The sequence below is a fragment of the Triticum aestivum genome, chromosome 3A, assembly GCF_018294505.1.
Source record: "Triticum aestivum cultivar Chinese Spring chromosome 3A, IWGSC CS RefSeq v2.1, whole genome shotgun sequence".
Classification (NCBI taxonomy): Eukaryota; Viridiplantae; Streptophyta; class Magnoliopsida; order Poales; family Poaceae; genus Triticum; species Triticum aestivum.
Window position 1 is genome coordinate 143,713,972 of NC_057800.1, and position 13,492 is coordinate 143,727,463.

Below are 13,492 nucleotides of genomic sequence, written 5' to 3' on the forward strand. Positions count from 1 at the left end.
AGGGGACATCAGCGGCCAGTGGGGAGGTGCTGTTCGTGCTGGCGCAGACGGGGAGGAAGCTCTCCAGCCTGCCGGCGGACGTCGCCGTGGCCGTGGAAGGCGGCCGCGTCACGGGCGACATCGTGCGGCGCTTCGCGGAGATGGAGCGATCATCGCTGCTTCGCTGGCTGCTGGGCTTCAGAGGGTTCAGCGAGTGCCTCCTCGCCGACGACCTCTTCCTCACCAAGCTCGCCATGGAGATGGGCATCGGCATGATCGCCAAGGTCCGTGGGATCGACATGGATGAATCATGAATGCTCTCCAACTTATTCTTAATGAAATCGCGTTTTAATTTGTCTGACCCTTTTTTGTTGCTGCTCTGTTTGTTTTATACCGCTGTCGAGTACGAGAAGAGACGGGAGAACTTCGTCAAATAAATTGGCATCATCATCACTGATGTGGTACACCTCTTGTCGTCTGCTACTGAAGACATGCAATCTGGACGTATGTTGATATATAACCCTGACATTTTAAATCACATACAGATGGGGATACTGTAAACCTCCAACATCCCCGCACCGGCGTCGTGTAAACCTCCAACAGAAGATTCCTTCAGCTAGGGATAGTCTTACCCATGATCCGGTGGCACACATACATGTTTCTTTAGTAGGGTCTGTGCAATGTACTGCTTTTAGCAACATAACCAACACACATACAGATGGTATATTCATCCACTTCATATAAGATTGTATTGTTGCACCTATTACTACTTGTTTATAAATTCATCTCCTATTTTATTGTAGGGTGTACATCGACAAGCTCCGCGAGTCATCATCTCGAAGAAGTAAATGGTGGCTGAAAATTAAGAAGTGGCACCAGTTGGTATGCCGGCCTATCCAAAGAACAGAGGGCAGAGTGCTTAAATAAGCAACGGATTGCGCGGCTAAAAGGAAAACATGCCTCAAACAAAGATAATGTCGATGCCACCCATGATTCCTCTTTTCCAATTGGTAAGATGAACTCCAAATAGGAGATACAAATGGACCATCTTCATTCTAAAATATGAGTTGGTCTACTGTTCTGATGTACAGGTGCAACCTCCATGGCGTTACCCTCCATGAGGTCATCTCTTCCGGCCATGCACAGGTCTCGAGCTAGACCCCGCAGAAAATTTTAGACCATCTGTTTTGTTGGAAATATGCCCTAGAGGCAATAATAAAAGCATTATTATTATATTTCCTTGTTCATGGTAATTGTCTTTATTCATGCTATAATTGTGTTATCCGGAAATCATAATACATGTGTGAATAATAGACACCAACATGTCCCTAGTAAGCCTCTAGTTGACTAGCTCGTTGATCAACAGATAGTCATGGTTTCCTGACTATGGACATTGGATGTCATTGATAACGAGATCACATCATTAGGAGAATGATGTGATGGACAAGACCCAATCCTAAACATAGCACAAGATCGTATAGTTCGTTTGCTAGAGTTTTCCAATGTCAAGTATCCTTTCCTTAGACCATGAGATCGTGTAACTCCCGGATACCGTAGGAGTGCTTTGGGTATACCAAACGTCACAACGTAACTGGGTGACTATAAAGGTATACTACGGGTATCTCCGAAAGTGTCTGTTGGGTTGACACGGATCAAGACTGGGATTTGTCACTCCGTATGACGGAGAGGTATCACTGGGCCCACTCGGTAATGCATCATCATAATGAGCTCAAAGTGACCAAGTGTCTGGTCACGGGATCATGCATTACGGTACGAGTAAAGTGACTTGCCGGTAACGAGATTGAACGAGGTATTGGGATACCGACGATCGAATCTCGGGCAAGTAACATATCGATTGACAAAGGGAATTGCATACGGGGTTGCTTAAAACCTCGACATCGTGGTTCATCCGATGAGATCATCGTGGAGTATGTGGGAGCCAACATGGGTATCCAGATCCCGCTGTTGGTTATTGACCGGAGAGTCATCTCGGTCATGTCTACATGTCTCCCGAACCCGTAGGGTCTACACACTTAAGGTTCGGTGACGCTAGGGTTGTAGGGATATGTATATGCAGTAACTCAATTGTTGTTCGGAGTCCCGGATGAGATCCCGGACGTCACGAGGATTTCCGGAATGGTCCGGAGGTAAAGAATTATATATACGAAGTGCTGTTTCGGCCATCGGGACAAGTTTTGGGGTTATTGGTATTGTACCGGGACCACCAAAAGGGTCCCGGGGGTCCACCGGGTGGGTCCACCTGCCCCGGGGGCCACATGGGCTGTAGGGGGTGCGCCTTGGCCTACGTGGGCCAAGGGCACCAGCCCCAAGAGGCCCATGCGCCTAGGGTTTCCAAAGGGGAAGAGTCACACAAGTGGAAGGCACCCCTAGGTGCCTTGGGGGGGAGGGAAACCTCCCTTGGCCGCCGCCCCCCTAGGAGATTGGATCTCCTAGGGCCGGCGCCCCCCCTAGGCCCTCCTATATATAGTGGGGGAAGGAGGGCTTTTTGATCCACGCCTTTGGTTTCCTCCTTCTCCCTCTCCAACGCCTCCTCCTCCTCCATAGTGCTTGGCGAAGCCCTGCCGAAGTACTGCAGCTCCATCAACACCACGCCGTCGTGCTGCTGCTGGAGCCATCTTTCTCAACCTCTCCTCTCCCCTTGCTGGATCAAGAAGAAGGAGACGTTACGCTGACCATACGTGTGTTGTACGCGGAGGTGCCGTCCGTTCGGTGCTAGGATCTCCGGTGATTTGGATCACGTCGTGTTCGACTACCTCATCCCCGTTCTTTGAACGCTTCCGCTCGCGATCTACAAAGGTATGTAGCTGCATCCAATCACTCGTTGCTAGATGAACTCATAGATGGATCTTGGTGAAACCGTAGGAATTTTTTTGTTTTCTGCTACATTCCCCAACATGTTTTACTAATAATAGTAGTAGCAGCAGCATAATAATACAGGATTGGCCACAAGGAAATGATTTTGGTCTCATATTTAACCTTTACTTTCCCTGGTAGTTTTTTCCCTCAAGGTCTTTAAAGAGGCCTTTTGTTTTCTGCCTTCCAGACTAGCTCCAGTGCATTCTGGATCCATTGTTTAGTAGTATGCTGCATTCATCACACATAAGGCTCTATTTCTAGCCTTTTTATTCATTTTGTTAATTATGAAAACACTAATGCAAGGAGCTGTATGAGTACATTGTATGTCATCAGACGTAAATGATGAAAGATTCAAGCCTCGATTCTCACATGGCAATGAAAAACAAAGTCATCTTTGTGGCTTTTTCTTTATATTCAGAATTGAATTCTACTCATTATGCTCGTACACATATCTTTTCTCTTGTTGCTAGGCGTGTAGGAATTGTTCCCAAATTATTAGTTTCATATGAGATGACGAATACTCTGAAATCTTAGGCCTTTATATTTCAAACTTATTTTTTCCAGTGCATAGTATATAACCATATCTTAGGCAGTTCCACGTTAGTTAGGGAGTTGTCCAGCTTCATGTATTTTTGTGTGTCAGAGACATGAACATTCATCGTTTCGTGCCATATTAATTTTTCCTATACATCACAAGAGGCGCAACCGTTTCCCAAATGAGACCGTAACATTTGTCGTTTCATGCCATCCAAAATATTCTTATAAATTTTTTATTTGAATAAGTGCCTCTTAACTATGATGAATGAGGAAATATATCTTCCAAGTGTTTATACGTGCGTTGCACGTGCATGTTTACTATTCTGTAGAGAACATGTCTGATTATTATCATTTTCCCTACACATATTCTATGGATGTGAAATAGGATAATAGTAGTTAAATGATAATTGCCTTTTTTTGCTTCATCGTTGCACTACCAGACAAATATCATCATGCAAAATAGTTCCTTTTGCATGTTGCATTGTGTGTTGCTGATAAATATCTTCTTCACCAGAGAATAATTGTGGAAGTAGTATCAAATGTCATTCTATAATTCACAGGCTTCGTGTTGGCTTGACAGGCCTCTCTCATATTCACGTGTTGTTCTCTCCCCCTTAGGGCCTTGGTCCTATCTTGCTGCCTACAATCTTACATAGTTTTCATATATTTGAAAAATACGCATTCTGTAAGTACATACCCCCATTAAGTTTCTTTTTAGTCATTACATAAAATCTATCAGTTCTTTCTTATTTTCCATTCTTTTTTCTGTTCATTACCATAAAGATCATTCTCATTTTGTATCTTCTAGGTTCTTTCTTATTTCCCATTTTGTGATTTGTTAGTAGAAATTCCAGTTTATACTTCATTTACATTCTTTGCTCTAAATATTAGTGGCAATATAATATTGATCTTTCACTTCAATCGATATTATCCAGGGTTGTCTGTATGCAATTTTTATACAATTAATTTCTCTTTGAAGTTGTTAATCATGTTGCCTTCCATAGTATTTTAATTGAAATGCAAACGAAATTGGTTTTGGGGAAGTGCAAAGAATTGTTATTTTTATTTCTATTGCAATGTTTATTTAGTCTGTTCCATATTTTGCTGTCAAGAGATAGACTGATAAAGTGCTTTATAGAAGAAACATTCTATTACCGGAGATGTACAAGGAACTTTGTATAGCGTCTGAGTTTCTTGAGTTACCATGGTATGAGAACCTGCGGATTTGCTTTATATATGAGCTATGCATAATCTGAGAACCTGCCAATTTGTGTTTTCCATGAGCTTTTGCATAATCAGAGAACCTGCAACCTGTTCTCTGGATTATTGCATTAGCACGCACAGTTGTTGCATTTGCATCCGAGCGTGTACATATTTGCGAGCGTTTGGTGGATGTTTTCTTGTGTTCAGTCATGATTGAGATGATGGTTGGCAGATCAAGAAGTTGGATTGGGGGAAACAAGAAAAACACATGAAGGAAGGGATAAACATAGAATAATTTTTGTGTTGCCAATCTGCAGTAGTAGTAGTGCTAGAATAAATATATGTAACATGTTACAGATGCACCAACTGATCAAATATGTAGGCCCTGGGAAAGGGCTATGTATCGATGATGTTTTCATTAGTTAGTGATAGTTGTGATGGGACAAAAAGTTAATTAGTTTTCCCTATTCTGTTTTTCTATAGGAATGGTACAATAATTACTCCCTCCGTTTCTAAATATAACACTTTAGAGATTTCAATAGGGACTACATACAGATGTATATAGACATATTCTATAGTGTAGATTCACTCATTCCGCTTCATATGTTGTCCCTATTGAAATTTCTAATAAGTCTTATATTTAGAAACAGAGGGAGTAGAATGGAAAGTATGTCCAACAAATAATAGTTGCAAAAGTTCATTAGTGTTTTCTGTTCTGTTTTAGCTACAGTCACATCTGGTACAATAATTAGAATAGAAACCATGTACGACAAATAATAGTTGCAGTGAAGTTGTTTTACATCCTCGAGGTTTAAAGGATTCTTCTATTGAATGTATATCACCTCAGTTGTTATTGGAAGAGCTGACATTCTGAAACATGAATTTCTTCATTCCCAAATTAATTCTGTCCAGCAAAAGGTTGTAGAAGTACTCTACTTTTTTGGTACCCATAGGAGGCTGCAGCCTTGGAGGATAGAGCCAAAGACTCGGCTAGCTTGATCTCTACAACATGAAGGTATGTAGATTTTTGCTAAAAGATTCGATGTCCGTTCTATATGTTGTGTTCCAATAAGTACTAAAAAGGTTGTTTTGACATATTTAGTGCTTCATATTAAATCCTTGCACCAAGCCATATGAGTTGCCTTAAGTTTAGAATGGATAGCGTGTCTGTTTGGGCATCAAGAAAGTTTGCATCTGTATTATATAGTTGGGTATGGATTCTGCAGGTTGGCAACATATATACCTGCTATTTTTCTTCCTGCAGGTCCTCGATGACTGTTGCATGTTGGGTTATTTTTTCCTTAGGAAGTTAGGAGTATGCTACTCATAACAGGTGTGTGATTTAATTCATTTAAGCCCTGTTTTTTTTCTGCACCATGAAAATAGTTGCTGTTAAAATCCTTCTCTTCATTTCATTATCAAATCAAATGTAATGTTTTACTAAGGATTGTTTTTGGCTTGAAGATGTTATGCAACTATGTATTACCAGATAGTGTATGTCTGAACCATAGTTGTACTCCAAGAGAAGCTGTTGTGTGAAACTGGGAATAGGGCAAAATTGTCCGAACTACCTGTGGACTCTTCCAGCTCGCTAGCAGTGCCCTCTGTTATTCCATGGACAACCTCTCGGTCATTGCTGAGCCTAAACTTCTGAAGATAACAAGCATCCCAAACCCAAGAGGGGACGGATTCAGATCTTCCAACGACCGTTATTTCTCTCTCTTTGTTCCAAGTTTGTATCTCTTACATGTTCACTTGGACAATGCTTATGTTTATCATAAGTCATATCAAGTTCATAAAGACATTCTGAAATATTCATGACATATTTAATTCCATTTTTGTTATGCACTAGGTTAAATATAATTGTCCTGGATGTGTGACACATACTGTATGATTGTGATTTGTAAATGGTATGCTCGAACTTCACATGCCATCCCCAAATAGGCAAATCGTGGGACAACAAACCGAACTGATTATTGACTGCCATAAACTGTATGATTGTGATTTCTTCTTGGACTGCATATCTTCTATTTTCCAAAGTAAAAATGGAATACAAATTCAAAATTAATACTCATGTGTTTAGTAGAGACGTGCATTGCACGTGCACGCTTACTAGTAGTAACAAAAGTAGTAGAGTGCAACTAGTGACCCAATCCTTTATGTATGCTAAGGACAAGACGGTTGTGTTTTTATAATAGCTAAAACGTTCCAGAAGACACACGGGAGTCTCCTCAAGTTACTTTCACCAGGATTCATGAAGTTACCATTCATTAATTCGATAAGTGTTGTGTGGATGGACTAGAGCATTGGTATTTTCCTTCATTAAACAAATACCTACTTATGATTATACTCTCCATGGAAGCGTCCGCAAATACAAGAGAGGTAATTAAGATAAATCTAATCATAAGATTAAATAATAGGATCCAAAGCAGTCGCTCATGGAATAATTCATAAACTGGGGTTTGAGTTTCTATCACTACCACAACTTCTCATCTAAAAATAGTTCCACAATGTCTTTCCCTAGGCCCAAAGATGGTGAAGTGTCATGTAGTTAACGTTCAAATAACACTAGTGGAGGAAGAACAACACAACAAATCATCAAAATGTTAAAGAAAATCAACTTCACATGACTACTATCAACAATAATTCACCCATGTCCTCAAGGACTATTGGATCTACTCACAAGGCATCATATCGATCATGATCAGTAGCTATAAATATATATGAACAATTTGAACACAACAATCTTTCACCAATAAATCCCCTATGCATCAACTACAAGGTGTAATGAACACATACAAGTACTCCTAGTTACCAATCTGAGGTTTGATACAAAGAATGAACAAAAAGAAATGAAGTGTTTGGAGATGAGATGGTGCTGGTGAATATGTTGATGGAGATGATGATCCAAACTATGAACAAAGTGTTGATGATGACCATGGCTTTGATTTCCCCCTCTCGGAGGGAAGTCTCCCTACTAGAATCACTCTACCAGAGTGAAAAGTGCTTCGGAAAGTTTGGCCTCGCAGACAGAGGCAGAAACACCCGAGGTTTTCTATGTTTTTTTCTAGGGTAAATATGAATTTATGGCATTGGGAGGGAAGCCCCCAGCAACCCACGTGGCACATGGCGTGACCTAGGACCCACCTGCGTGTGGTGGCCCTGTGGGAGCCTAGTGGGTCCCCTCTAGCCCCTCTTCTGTCGTCTGGCTTCTTATTTTTGGGAAATAATTCAGTAAAATCCCCATTGCATTCGGAGTTCCGGAAAATTTCCTTTTCTTGTGTTGTATTTTTGGTCCAGATTTCTAGTTGTCTGGCAATTTCCCTCTTTGTGTTTACCTTGCATTTTGAGGGAGAAAAGACATTAGAATTGCATCATAATGTGAAATATATCACTGAAATAGGATAATTTGTAATAGGGAATAGTGAAGGAAAATGGACATATCTGCTCCCCCAAGCTTAGACTCCGCTTGTCCCCAACTGAATTCCTTGCTCGGTAAACATGAGCGCAAGTTTATGGAGAGAGATTTCAATAATAAAGAATATAAACATGATAGCATTATATTTACTAACATAATTATGTGTCATAGAAAACAACACTCCGTCATAAACAACTATCTTGAAACCCAACGAACTATGTTCTTAGTCATCCAACAATCACAATTCATTATTATTTTTCCAGAAGAGTCTATGTAAGAGCTTCGGTTGGCAAACTTCACATACTTAACTATAATTTAGTCTTTGAATGATTGGTGGCACTCCGAAGCATATTTTTAGAACAAACAATTTCCAGACACAAAGGAAGACAAGGGTTTCAACCATCTAACTTACTTATCTTAGGTGTAATTTTCAACAGTAATGAAAAATGATCGTATATATTAAACTGGATATATGTGTCAGGTCTTTCCCCACCGTACAATGTTTTCCAAGTGGATAGTAATGAGGTTGGAATAATAAGTTGATTCCAACAGGTAAAATGAAGATAACACAGAAATTAACAGATAAGCCCTTTCTAGAGGGAAGCAGAGGTTGCTGCTACTTGTGAGCCGCGTTGGGTCTTTCCCCAAAGAGGAAGGGATAATCAACATAGTAGCGGATAGTATTTCCCTCAATAGAGAACGAAGGTTATCGAACCAATAGGAGATTCACATGGACAAAGGTCGACAGTACCTACACACACGAACAAAATACTTGCACCCAATATGGGCAAGAGGGTTTTCATTCCCCCTGTACTCGTTAATTGCAAGGATTAATTCTGATAGTGATAGATATATAAAATGCAAAGGGACATAAATTCCAGCAAGATTTTTAGGGTTTTAGTAATTATGGTGAATGGACCCCGGGGCCATAGTTTCCCTAGAGGCATCTCTCTCAAGAACATATCATACAGTGGGTAAACAAATTATTGTTGGGATTGATAGAAAAGTGCATAGTTATGATGTTATTCATAGCATGATCAGTACATAGGCATTACATTCGGGATAAGTAGACCGACATCCATCTGCATCTACTTCTATTACTCCGCTTCGAGAGTGCTTCTATGCTTGCCTCTATAGGTATTAAGTTCATAACAAATAGAGGAATGCTTGGAGCATGATGACATAATGTAGATAAAATAAGACCAATCAATATGATCGAACCCCTTCGTTTTACCCTTAGTAGCAACAATACAAATACATGCCCCGCTACCCCTTCTGTCATGAGGTGAGGACACCACAAGATTGAACCTACTACTATGCACCACTTCCACTGAAGATCTAATTATCAACTTGGCCAAAGAAAAGGCATAGACTGGAAAGCATTACATAGCTATAACAATCACACATAATACAGTTCCAACTACCCCCTCCTTTTCGGTTTATAGGGCTCAATTCAAAAATCTCACCAACCAAGGTAAATGGTGAGTGGTGGAATACTTCTTGTAATTTGCAAAAGCACCCAATTAATGTTCTTGTTTTCCTCAAAAATTTATGTTTACCAATGTATTAATTTCAATGCATGCATGCATAAAGTACATGCATTGGTTAATTTTCTCTTAATACTTGCATGCAATGATTTAATGCACCTTGGAATCTGAACTTATGATAGGTAACAACCAAATTGAGCCTTATAAAATGGAAAAATTTAATATTTTGAGATAAGCCCTATAAACCGGAAAGGAGGGAGTATAACTCACCTACTTTAAATGAATAATCTGATCATAAACCCACAATTCATCGGATCCCAACAAACCCAACAAACACACCACAAAAGAAGATTACATCAAACAAAACTTTAAGGAGAATGTTGTATTGAATATCAAAGAGAGAGAGAGAGAGAGAGAGAGAGAGAGAGAGAGAGAAAGCCATCTAGCTAATAACTATGGACCCGTAGGTCATGTGGGACCTACTCACACACACTACTACAGGATGCTACTAACGTGACACTACGATCACAGACCCTTCGACGAAACTATGTGCGATGCAATAATCGCAAACGGTGGTGTAAAAAACCCATCAAAAAGGTGCAAAACGTTTGCGATGGAGGATGCATCAAACACAGTTCAGATTTTAGTTGCTTGTGCGATGCGGGGCATATGGTTCAGTTCAATTAATTGTTTGCAATGAGGAGGAACAAAAGAAACGGGTAGCTAGATGAAGGTATGTGCGATATACAACATACGGTTCACTCTGATGAATTGTTTGTGATTATGCAACACAAAAGAAACGGTCAGCCAGATCAAGGTGTGTGCGATATACGGCATGCAGTTTACTCGGATGAACTGTTTGCGTTGAGACAACAGAACAGAAACGGTTCAATATATCAAGATGTGTGTGATATGCCGCAAGCAGGTTTGTAATCAGAAATGTGTGCGAAGACCAATAATAACACAGACGATTGCTTCTAATAAGACGTATGTGATATGCTCTGTCTACACAATATCTATTGGCCATTGGGGGGCGGACGATCATCCGGATTTGCCATAAGGATGCGAAGAGGCACCCTATATCAATAAGGACTAGCTGTTCCACCAGTAGCTCATGTAAGAGAACTCTCAAGTTAAGTGTGCTCAGGCTGGAGCAGCCATCAGACGGGTGACTGGATGGGAAGTTGTGTTGATGTTAAAATAACTGATAGGATGGGTCACATCTGTCAAATTAAATGACTCATATGACCCATCCCGTGAGTTAATTTAACCTCGAGGTCCTTGTTTTTTTATTTTTTTATTTTTAACACATGTTAAAGAAGGTCTACCTCATTACCTTTTGACAATGTGCGATACGTGGCATACAGTTGATCCATCCGACCTGTTTGCGATGGAATAAGACGTGTGTGTTGTGGGCAAACACTTGCTAGTATTCAACCGTTTGCGATTGATGAATTCATCACCGACGGGTTCCCTAGTGTGGTCCGTGTTCATCTGATCATCATGTACTTCTTGTGCTAGCTCGATGTTCCTTCTATGCTAAGTTTCCATTAATTGATGGTGTTTTATGAACACGCCACTGTTTCCTGCCATTTCCTCACCTGTTTCCCGCAACCTAGCGATATTTCGCATAAACCCAGGCGGCGCGTGACACACGAAGGCGACAATCACTGCCTGTAGCACATCCACATTTTCCAAGCATGCCAACCCACCAAAGTGTCGCCTCTACCATCAACCTCGCCGACGAGGAAAACGAGAAGGCGCCACGGCCAGTCGAGACCAAGGCGCTCCCCGGCAACGTGATGGACGATGTCGTGATGCACGTCATCGCCAGGATTCAGCAGACTTTTGGCGCATGGCGCTTGAGCACCGCAGATCAAGATAGGCATGTCAACGCCGACTGGCTGCAGCTCGCCGCACAACATGATCGATGGTGTACTGCAGAGCAAGCTAGGCGCGTCCGTGCCGATAGGCTGCGGCTCGCCACACGACGAGGTTGTTGGAGTGCCGCGGAGCGAGAGGCGCGGCACGCCGCATAGCAAGAGCGGATCCATCAGCGCTTGCCTGCTGTCAACACGGCGTTGCAGCTGGGTACATGATACGTCTCCAATGTATTTATAATTTTTCATTGTTCCATGCTATTATATTATCCATGTAGGATGTTTATATGCATTTATATATGATTTTTGGGACTAACCTATTAACCTAGAGCCCAGTGCCATTTTTTGTTTATTCCTTGTTTTTGAGTATCGCAGAAAAGGAAAACCAAACGGAGTCCAATTGACCTGAAATTTCACGGAGATTATTTTTGGACAAGAAGAAGCCCACGGAGTACCGGAGATGGACCAGAGGAGTCCCAAGGCCACCACGAGGGTGGGGGCACGCTCTACCCCCCTGGGCACCCCCTATCTCGTGGGCGCCTCGGGGACCCCCCTGACATGTTCCCGACTCCAACACCTCTTATATATACCCAAACTTCCAGAAAGAAACCTAGATCGGGAGTTCTGCCGCCGGAAGCCTCCGTAGCTACTGATGCGTCTCCGTTGTATCTACTTTTCCAAACACTTTTGCCCTTGTAATGGGTTCTAACTTGCACGATTTGAATAGAACTAACCCGGACTGACATTGTTTTCAGCAGAATTGCCATGGTGTTATTTGTGTGCAGAAATAAAAGTTCTCGGAATGACCTGAAAATCAACGGAGATTATTTTTGGAATATATAAAAAATATTGGAAGAAGAATGCACGTCAGGGGGCCCACACCCTGTCCACGAGGGTGGGGGGCGCGCCTACCCCCTGGGCACGTCCCCCTGCCTTGTGGGCCCCCTGACGCTACATCGACCTCAACTCCAACTCCACATATTCGTGTTCGGGGAGAAAAAAATCAAAGAGAAGGATTCATCGCGTTTTACAATACGGAGCCGCCGCCAAGCCCTAAACTCTCTTGGGAGGGCTGATCTGGAGTTCGTTCGGAGCTCCGGAGAGGGGAATCCATCGCCATCGTCATCATCAACCTTCCTCCATCACCAATTTCATGATGCTCACCGCCATGCGTGAGTAATTCCATCGTAGGCTTGCTGGACGGTGATGGGTTGGATGAGATTTATCATGTAATTGAGTTAGTTTTGTTAGGTTTGATCCCTAGTATCCACTATGTTTTGAGATTGATGTTGCTATGACTTTGCTATGCTTAATGCTTGTCACTAGGGCCCGAGTGCCATGATTTCAGATCTAAACCTATTATGTTTTCATCAATATATGAGAGTTCTTGATCCTATCTTGTAAGTCTATAGTCACCTATTATGTGTTATGATCTGTTAACCCCGAAGTGACAATAACCGGGATCATTACCGGTGATGATCGTAGTTTGAGGAGTTCATGTATTCACTATGTGTTAATGCTTTGGTCCGGTACTCTATTAAAAGGAGGCCTTAACACCCCTTAGTTTCCAATAGGACCCCGCTGCCACGGGAGGGTAGGACAAAAGATGTCATGCAAGTTCTTTTCCATAAGCACGTATGACTATATTCAGAATACATGCCTACATTACATTGATGAACTGGAGCTAGTTCTGTGTCATCCTATGTTATGATTGTTACATGATCGATCACATCTGACATAATTCTCCATCACCGATCCATTGCCTACGAGCTTTCCATATATAGTTCTTTGCTTATTTACTTTTTCGTTGCTACAGTTACCATCACTATAAAACTCCAAAATATTACTTTTGCTACTATTACTTTTTGCCTCCGCTACCACTACAATCATATTACTTTGCCACTAAACACTTTGCTGCAGATATTAAGTTATCCAGGCGTGGTTGAATTGACAACTCAGCTGCAAATACTTGAGAATATTCTTTGGCTCCCCTTATGTCAAAACAATAAATTTGGGTTGAATACTCTACCCTCGAAAACTGTTGTGATCCCCTATACTTGTGGGTTATCAAGACTATTTTCTGGCGCCGTTGTCGGGGAGCATAGCTCTAT